We start from the raw sequence: 10,819 nt of genomic DNA, 5'->3' as shown, positions 1-10,819 counted from the left end.
AATGTGCTTTTTAAAATTCAATAGATCATCTCCTCATGTAGAGAGTTGACATTTTCAGAGAATTTAAGTACAGTTCCATTCAATACAATGTTGCATCCAATACAAGGTTGGGGAAAGTTTGTTTTAATCTTATTTTAGTTTGCTTAGATTGTGTAACAAGCATTGACATTGATTCATGAACATAAGTTCATATATATATATATATATATATATATATATATATAATATATATATATATATATATATATATATATATATATATATATATATATATAATATATATATATATATATATATATATATATATATATATATATATATATATATATATATATATATATATATATATATAGATATATATATATATATATATATATATATATATATATATATATATATATATATATATATATATATATATATATATATATATATATATATGAACTTTTTGTTTATTTTGGATTTTCAAGTTATATCAAGATTCATTGATTTATGAACATTTACTTAAATTAGACTAAAAGACATCGGACTATACATGTCTAATAGACATGGGATAATGATTATTCTAGTATTTTTGTGGAAAAAAATATTTTACCAATAAAAAGCTTGCATAAATAAATAATAAAACTTATTGTAACAATTCACCAACATATATTGTAAAAAGTAACTTTAAAAAGGTGACCGGGAACTTTCGCTATGAGATTTTCCTGGATCTTTGATTTACTGCAATGTTGATTATTACTTTTGATTGTTACATTTTTCAATTTATTTTTGGATTAACTGGGCACTTTCGAAATCAAAATTAACGGTAATTAATAAACAAACATAACACTTTGGTTAACACTTTCGAAATCAAAGATAACGGTAATTAATAAACAAACATAACACTGGCGTTACCATAGCTATGGTAACGTATCGATTCTTTAACTGACTGAAATAGGGAAAGACGCAGCGGCGAGCACATGCATTGAATAATTAGTAGAGTGTACAAACATCGATTGAGGGTTTTAATATGGGCAAGCACGCTTTTAATTGAAAATAAAGTTTTTTCTTTTCATTAAAGATAAATTAAAATATTTCAAGATTTATTTAAATAAAAGGTTAATAAAACAATATGAAAAATATACGTCAAAATATGTAAAAATATACGTTCGAACGATATCTCATATCCATCTTGTATATCTTCAAACAACACCATAATAAACGATCCAGTTAAAATCTCGGAAATTTTCAACTCCTTTTTTATTTTAATCCCTGAAGAACTGCAAAAAAATATTCATTCATATCATACTGACTTCCATAAGTATTTAAAAACATCAAACCCTGTCTCTCTTTTTATTAAATCTACTGAAATAAATGAAACAATCAGTTATTCTTTCACTAAATGATTGCAAGACTTCTAGTCCAAACAGCATTCCAACCTTTATTCTAAAACTTCTTGCTAATGATATTTCATCAGTACTTTCTAAACTATTTAATCTCTCATTCGCTACTGGTATATTTCCTAATATTTTAAAAACTGCACCTGTTAAACCAATCCATAAAAAAGACTCAAAACTTGACTGCAATAACTATAGACCAATATCATTATTATCAAATATCAGCAAAATTCTCGAAAAATTAATGTATTCTCGTATCTACCACTTTCTTGATAGTTCTTAGTGTCTCTACGGCTGCCAGTTTGGATTTCGTTTAAAACACTCTACTTCCCATGCACTTATTAGCGTTACTGAAATGATTCGTGGTGCGATTGATAGTGGTTCTTTTGCTTGTGGCGTCTTTATTGATCTCCAAAAAGCATTCGATACAGTTGACCATAAGAATTTAACTGAAAAATTGTATCACTATAGGGGTATCGCTAATGATTGGTTTTCATCCTATATTAACAATCGTACTCAGTTTGTCTCGATTAATGGGTTTCAATCCACAAGTAAAGTTATTAATCATGGTGTCCACAGGATTCTGTTCTAGGACCTTTACTGTTTTTAATATATATTAACGATCTGCCTCACTCTATAAATAATTCGATTGTTCACCATTTCGCTGACGACACTAATCTTCTATGCATAAATAAATCACTCGCGCAGCTTTGTAAAAAAGTTAATTCAGATCTCCATCATTTGTATCATTGGATAAATAGTAACCGTCTTTCCCTAAATATCAATAAAACTGAATTTATTATTTTTCACCCTCCAAAAAAAAAGATTGATAGTAATAATGTGAAAATTAAAATAATTAAATTGGTCACACCTGTCCAAAATTGGTAGAAACTACTTTGAAGCCCTCCAAAAAAACCCTTTGGAGGGATGATTTTGGTATTATTCCTGATTACAAAAATGTAAAATTTGAAATCATCTGTAACCGTCCGTGGAAGAAAATTTGATTTGAAGAATTTCTCTGTTTTAAGATAATTTAAAACAATGGTTTAATATCTCATTTGCATTTTTGCAGCATTTTAGGATAAAATAGCAATCAAATACTTAAATAAATACAAATAACAATTTTTCTTGCAATAATTTTAGCTTTCCTGGAATTTAAAATATTTAAAAGTCAACAAAATTTTTTTCGGGAAATAGCAAATTCTCTGATACTTTACCTTTAGAATTAGACCTTTATTGAGCAAAATTTTGTTAAAAGTCTCAGAAAAATGCCAAACTCAAAGAAAACTCATGAAGACTGTAGAAAAACAGTTTGTATCTTTTGCTTGAGAAAATGTACAAGAGAGTTGAACAATCAATTGATCAATACAATTGAAACTGTGCTCCAAATAAAACTTGACATATCAGACTCTAGAGTTCCAAAAGGGATTTGTGACACATGCAGAATTGCTCTTGGAAAGAAAAAAAATGGTGAGAATGTTTCACTTCCTCTTATGTTTCAATTTGAAACTATAAAAGTCAGACCTTCAACTCGGGAACAGGACTGTGATTGCCTGATTTGTCAAATAGGACATTTGAAGTCTTATGAAAAACACCCACTGGAGACTTCCTCTGAACATTCACAGTCTTCTTCAAACCAAAAAAGATGTTCAGAGTGCTTGTCAATTCTTGGAAAAGGAATATCACATAACTGCTCTGACTTCTCATTTCGTGAAAACATGAGAAAACTAGCAATGAGGGATTCTCTTGTCATTGAGTAAATTGCAGCTTCAGTTGTTACTGTCAAAGAAGCATCTCCACATGGAACTGCCAAACTTACACAAAGTAGAGGTGGCCGCCCTTTGTGTCTCACAAAAGGTACATAAATTTATGCTAAAATTACTATTGTGTTATGTACAAGCTTTAAGGCTAAGCATTCTTATCCTTAGTTTACTACTTTAAGAAATCACAGACACGTTATCAAAAAGCCCCTTGTAAAAAGAGATATGTTTGTTAGTTATCTCTTATAACAAAATAAAAGATTAGTTAGTGTTTAATGTACCCTTAAATTTGAGATAGGGCAATGTTTGAATAAGTACAAAATTTATTTTGTTGCATGATAAAGTAACCAAACTTAACTTACAGCTGAAATTAGTTGAATCGAACATATCAAATAATTATCCAGGTTTAGTGTAGTGTCAAATCAGTAAATGCATATTTTCTTACACATTTAGACTAGCACCTAGCCAACGATCAAAATTTGTTAATTAGATAGTCAAATACTTTTTACTACTTATGTTTGTTTATCCATCATAATATCATTATACTTTAAGTGTCTATTTTACTTGTAGCAAACAAATACAACTATATATAAATGTTTTCAACTTTATTTTAGGACCATCAAGTGCCAAAAAACATTTTGGAGACACCCCACTACTGACAGCAGAAGATCTGGTGAATGTCCAAGTCAACACTGGTTTGTCCAATTCCTCAATGAATAAATTGGTGTCTACCATAAACCAAGTCACCAAAAATCACGTTGTGGAACCCAACTTTAAAACAAAGTTTATTAAGATTGGAAAGAAGCTGTCTGCTCATTTCACTCAAACTGACATTGAAGTCTGCAATGACAAATCACAGAGAAGGAAGCAATTGGTTGTACACTGCAAAAACCTAGGAGAACTTCTGAATAATGTCCTGCATCAAAGATAAGTCTATACACAGCGCATTGTGAAGCTTGGTCTAGATGGTGGTGGTGGCTTCTTTAAGGTCAGTCTGGGCATTCAATAGATGGAGCAAGTTTTAGAGTCTAGGTCTCCACCTTGCAAGAAAACCTTGACATCACAAGTAGCTAAAGAAAGTGGAGTGAAGCGTCAACTTCTTGTTGCTGTAGCAGAAGAAGTTCCAGAAAACTACAACAATGTAAGAAAAATTTTGAATCTTATTCATCCTGAGGGTGCCCATTTCCTCATCTCATGTGATTTGAAGTTAGCCAATATTATCTGTGGTTTGCAGTCCCATTCAAGCTCTCACCCATGCACTTGGTGTGAAGTTGACTTAAAGGATTTGTCTGCATGTGGAAGTCCTCAAACATTTGGTTCATTGAGAAAATGCTTCAAAGCATACCAGTACAATGGTCAGGACTACAAAAGAGCCAAAGATTTTAAGAATGTTGTCCATGAGCCTCTTTTAAGCTTGCCTGATAATGTTCTAGTCTTGGACTTCATTCCATCAATGGAACTCCATCTCTTACTTGGAGTAGTCAACCATCTATTCAGAGCATTGAAGGAAGAGTGGTTGAAAGCTGATGAGTGGCCCAAGGCTCTTCACATCAAGCCTCAGCCTTTCCATGGTGGTCAGTTTGCAGGAAATGAGTGTAGAAAACTCCTCAAAAATGTAGATATCCTTCAAAGGCTTGCAGAAGAAGACTGCAAGCCTTTGAAGGATATCTAAATTTTTGGCATTGTTGTTGTACTGAGAAAATTTGATGCAGTGGTGTCTGCCTGCTTTGGAATACCCTGAAACCTGACTATTATGAAAAACTATCATCATTCCAAGCCTCCTATCTGGCTCTTGACAGAGTAAGTGTTACTCCAAAAGTCCATGCAGTGTTTTACCACATCAAACACTTTATAGAAAAGAATCAAGACTCCCTTGGAAAATATAGTGAGCAGGCCACTGAAGCTCTTCACCACAGCTTCAAGTCTCATTGGAGCAGTTACAAGAGGCCAGTAGACCATCCAGAATATGGAAAGTGGCTGGAAACTTGTCTCGTGGACTACAACAGCAAGAATATGTAAATTGGGAGTAAAAATTATTTTTTTATTCTGCCAGTAAACTAAGATTTTTTTTTTTTTTTAGGAATGAGTAATTTAAAACTTTCTTCCTTCTTAGAACACACAGAATACTTCTTTTTATTCCTATCAATATTATGGACATGATTGTGGTTTCATGTGTGGTTAAGAATGCTTTGCAATGTAGAGTTTAAAAACTAATATTTACTAAAGAATACATCACTTTATGAAAATGTCACATAGTTTTTTAGCTCTTTACTTTATGTTTTAATCTAGTTATGTACACATATGATAATATTTATGTTTAAATATAAACTTTCAAATTTGAATGCTCTAGAAAATCAAAATAAACAGAATGCTCTCATTTTCTCTCTATTGTGTAGTATGTAATTTTCAAATCAAATTTTCTTCCAAGGACGGTTACAGATGATTTCAAATTTTACATTTTTGTGATCAGGAATATTACAAAAATCATCCCTCAAAAGGGTTTTTCTGAAGGGCTTCAAAGTAGTTTCTACCAATTTTGGAAAGGTGTGTGGTAAAAGACTTTTCCTAACTAAATATATAAAAAACCTTGGGCTATTTCTTGACAAAACCTATCATGGTACTATCAACTAGTTTAATTGAATAAAAAACTCGTGCCAATAGTGCGCTATCATTAATACTGTTGCGCTAATCAAATCGTAATAAACGTAAATCATTTGGATTGGCTGTTTGTATATAATAATTATTGTCCCCCTTGGGAATTTGTATAAATAGCGAGTTTATTGAATTCTCGCCCTCTTGGAGTAACCTATCAAACAACAACGGACTCGAGCAACTCTAGCTGTGATCTACAATCTTCTTTGTGTTTATTGCATATTTGTATAATAATACTATTTAATATACTAATAAATTGAACTCGTTGTACAGTACCACTTTTAAGTACTACAACAAATACGACACTATGTTCCCCAACATATTTTAATATCAATTTACTATTCCTTGTTCTCCTCATATCTAAGTTATTGTTGCACTGTTTGGGGTTAAAAAGGTAGTTTTCTATTACATCGTATTAACAGTTTACAAAGCACTCCCTTAAGAATTATGACATTTTCTCCTTTACGACCTAATATCGAAAATAGATTTTTTGAATTAAAAACTCTAAAATTTCAAGATCTTGTAAAGCTTTATAATTGTCCCTTTGTGTTTGATTCTCTTCAAAATAAACTATCAAGTTCGTTCAATAATTTTTTTATTAAAACAAGTGACACACACAAATATTACACTGAAAATTTCAACTTGCACACTTCCTTTTTCAACACTATCAAATATGGCAAGCTCTCTATAAAACATCAATGTGTTTCTCACTGGAACCAAATTATACCATTTATAAAAAAAAGATTTTAACTAAATACTCTTTTATTACCAACATTCTTCTTCTCAATGGAAACCAAATTAAGAAATTTTTATTTTAGTATATATTTAATGAATATTAATTTTATCTTTTATTATTATTGCTTTTTTTATATTACTGTATTTAAAAAACTGTTATTACTTAAACTTTATACTGTCTTTTTTAACTCTACTCATATTACTATTATCATTAATTTACCTTTGTTTTATAAATCTTATTAATATTATTTATAGTGATAGTGATTATAAATATTGTAGTAATAGTTTCATGGTTATTTTCCTATTTATTGCAATTGTTATGTTTATTTACTAATTTCTGTCCTAGTTATAAACTTTACTATAATTATTTTTACCATAGCTTTTATCATTTGTTATAATTTTTAGTAAAGTTATCATGATATAGTTACTATTTATAATGTTTTTTTATTCACATTATTATTAATATTATTATTATTTTTATTATATTATTATTGCAATTATTAATATTTTCTTTATTAGTGCTTTATTATTATTTTATATAATTTATTAGTTTCTGTTTTATTTATAGTTTTTTTTTTTGTTTTCCTTTTTTATTTTTGGTGTCATTCTTTCGACTAGTTTTTAACTAACTATGAATGACACTTAACTTTATTTATGTGAGTTTATAAAATATTATTGTAAATTTTCATATTTTATGGTTAAATAAATGGATTAATTAAAAAAATACAGTTTACCTCAGTGAAAACTGTGATTGACAATATTTTAATAAACAGCTCCCTAGATACTAAATTTGAATGAGCATGTGCTTTACTTGCTTTCTCCAAACTTAAGTATGTTTATGCCTATGCCAAATGAGGAGGCTTAGCAAAAAATTGCAATGATTGAGACTCGGGAACAAAAATAAAGAAAATATTCCCCCCCCCCCTACTTCCCAAACGTGAGGGCAGGTATTATATAGGTTTCCGATATCTCGAAAATATGGGGGTTGAAAATTTTGCAGGATCATAACTTTTGTAATTTGCAATTTTTTTGAATGAAGTTTAAAATCTGTCAATAAATTTAAATTTAGTATAAGAAAGTAAAGTTGAACATTTTGCTACATAACTGACCTTACATTTGGGCAGAGGCGACAAAATTTTGGGTTATTAATGTTTTCAGGCCTCCATCATTGCAATTTTTGCAAAGCCTTCTTATTTAGCATAGGCATGAACATACTTAACTTAAGAGTTAGTACAATATGTAAAAGTGTCATATCTGAAACATCTAAAATCCTGTGTGCGCCCATGTTTCCGTAATGTCTAATATTGACAATAAAAAAATGATTTGTGACTTACAGAAATCTTTCCATAAAAACCTAAATAACTTTAAAAGCAAACTGAATATAGAACGATGAAATAACGAATATTTATCAATAGATCCTAATATTGCGTTTGATAATTTCTAAAGTACATTTCAAAATATTTTTAATAAAATGTTCCCAAATGTAACTACAAAAATACAAAAAAAAAAACAATATAAGAATTTATGGATGTCAATAACTTTAATTAAAGCCTTAAAAAGAAAACAAAAACGTAGCGTAAAATTTTTGAAATCAAAAAATAAAGATGATAAAAAATCTACAAAAAACTATAAAAAGTTTTTTCAAGATAGTATAAAAGAAGAAAAAACTAGGTATTTTTCTCGTCAGCTTGATAAGCATAATTTCGATAAAAAGAGGACCTGGACTGTTATGAACGAGTAACACACTAGCTTACTACAAAAACTTTTGATAAAAAAAAATTATAATAAGTGAAATAAATATGTGTCAAAAATTTGGTAAATATTTTTTTAATACAAGCCTCTCTCTTGCCTCTAATATTGCGTAACCAAATAAAACATTTGATAATTTACGGGAAAACCCACTTTCTTAATAAATAATGAAAAGATAACAATTTAACAAAGCAATTTCTAAACTTTAAGTTAACAAGTCATGTAGACATGACAGCAACTCCAGTAATGTAGCTGTTTATGTTTTGGACAGTATAAGTGAACCATTATTCTATTTAAGATCATCTCATCTGAAAATAGTATATTCCCTGACAAACTTAAATTAGCTAAAATTAACCCAATTCTCATAAAAAGTAATTGCAATAATGTTACCTATTTCTTTATTTTCAGTATTTTCAAAAATATTTGCCAAAAATATTTATGATAGAGTTATTAATTACTTCATAATAAATTTGTCATTATAAAAAATTAGTTTGGATTTTGAAGCAATTACTCTACTAAACAATTTTACAACTTTGATATAAGCATATTAACTCGCTAACAAAATATATCGTTTAATAGTGATAAATCGGTATTAGGAGGATGGTATTAGGTGTGTTTATTGATCTATCCAAAGCTTTTGATACAGTTAACCACAGTATTTTACTTTCCAAGCAAAAATTTTAGAATAAAGATATAATAGGTTTATCTAACAGAAAGCAATTTGTATTATCAAAAAATTTCTTGAGCCCTTAATATTATGTGTGGAGTTCTTCAGGGTTTAACCCTTTTAAGTCCATTATTATTTTTAATACATGTTAACGATATGCATAAAACTTTCCAAAATATATCTACAATTATCTATGCCTACAATGCAAAATTATTTTTTTATTATCCTGATGCAAATACTTGTTTGTTTGAAACAATGAATATTGAACTCAAAAATTTCAACCACTGGTTAATAGCAAATAAATTATCCTTAAGGTGATAAAAATATTTTTATATTTTTTCAGGTGAAAAAAATATTTTTTAATTGCCATCATAATCATATACCAAAATTAGTTTAAAAGAAAAAAAAAGTTTAAAAGAAAAATACTTCTTAATATAATTAAAAATGCTAAAGAAATTTATTTTTTTTGTTTTTTTGTTTTCTGATTCAGTATAAAATGCAAAAAAATCAATGAAAAAGAAAACAACATTTTCTCAGCCTTTTTATGGCATTATAAGCTAAAACTTACAACACTGATAGATAATAATGTAATAAATAAAAGCTTACTAGAAAAACTAAAACTAAAAATTACTTTTAAAATGATAGCACTTTCAATTTTAAAGGATATTATCGATACAAAATCCTATGGTAAAATATCAATATATTCAAATAGAAACAAGTTTAAGAATAGTTCTAATAAGGTATTATAGTTCTATCTATAAAAAAACAACCCCTGAAAATTTGAACTCAATTGCATATCTAGTTAAAAAGATATGAATGATTTGCTGTTCGCAGTCAAACAAAAAAATACAAATGAGAAATCAAGCTTCAAAGTTTATAAACAATATATACAACAAAAATTTCCTGACACATAAGAGTCTTCTCCCTCTTTCTCTTTCTCCTTACCAACGTAACCCTTTCTGATAGGAGTTGAATTTTTAATTGTGTTCTTTACTTTCGATATGTCCTTCTTAATTGAAAATTCTTGTGAAACCTCTTAAACCATCATTATAATTTATTACAGCTGAAGCAACACCCAGATCTAGTACCTTTTTAGTAACAAAAATGTTTTTCGGACACTTTTTCCAGATTATCTGGTTGAAAGCTTCATTTAGATTTTGTGTTGCGCCATCCAGGCATCTTGATAACAAATCATCTGACCGTAGTACCAAGAATGTGTCTTTAAGAATATTTTTAGTAGCAAGAGGCAGATAGTTGATGGCTTATAATTTTTCTCATTCTTCCAATACTTGCACCAGCTTTTCTTTGTACGTGGACAAAATTGATGTCTCTCTTCACTGTTGCTTATATTCGAGCAATGCCATTAAACAGATTTTTTCATATTATACAAGGCTTTATTACCTCCACTCCATGCTGTTAAGGTATTTTACCTTATGCTCATGCCATAAAAGTTTTGCATTTTATTAAAGATCTTGTCTGTCAACCTTCCTTTCCCTGATATAATCTTTCTGATATAATTTTTTATTTAACTTTTTACCCTTTAAGTCACATCGAATTTGACGTAGCCGAGTGCCTAGGCATTTTTAGACATGACCAACGCACTCTATCTTTACTGGGACAAGATCATCTCCATATGGCTTTGCCTTCATAACATTTTTATAGGATTCAGTATCTCCATCTACTATATAATGAGAATAAGGCACATTGTACTTTGCCAATGATTCTGTAAAAAATGATAAAGCACCTGCTGATTCCATGGTTCCTAATGACTGAAAGTGGTTGAGGTCACAAACATGTGTATTCAAAAACTTTCCATATCCGCTTTTATTGCTCTTACTTTGCCACAAAGCACACCCAAGACAAAACTTTGAAAATAC

The 10,819-nt window shown here is 29.1% G+C and overlaps 1 protein-coding gene across 3 annotated transcripts in view; it reads right to left on the bottom strand.

Moving 5' to 3' along the window:
- Positions 1-876, bottom strand: part of LOC100203506 (nucleotidyltransferase MB21D2) — a 17,459-nt gene extending 16,583 nt beyond the window's left edge. Inside the window, exon 1 of one of the 3 annotated variants that reach the window (XM_065815179.1) lies at positions 646-876. The gene's annotated coding sequence lies outside the window, so the exon portion shown is untranslated. Of the gene's footprint in view, positions 1-595 lie in introns of all 3 variants that reach the window. The other 2 variants (XM_065815180.1, XM_065815178.1) reach the window with 2 other exon arrangements.
- Positions 877-10,819: the final 9,943 nt, after the last annotated feature.

The sequence above is a fragment of the Hydra vulgaris genome, chromosome 13 (genome assembly GCF_038396675.1).
Source record: "Hydra vulgaris chromosome 13, alternate assembly HydraT2T_AEP".
Classification (NCBI taxonomy): domain Eukaryota; kingdom Metazoa; phylum Cnidaria; class Hydrozoa; order Anthoathecata; family Hydridae; genus Hydra; species Hydra vulgaris.
Note: the sequence above shows the minus strand (reverse complement) of the source record. Positions and strands in the feature narration are given on the sequence as shown.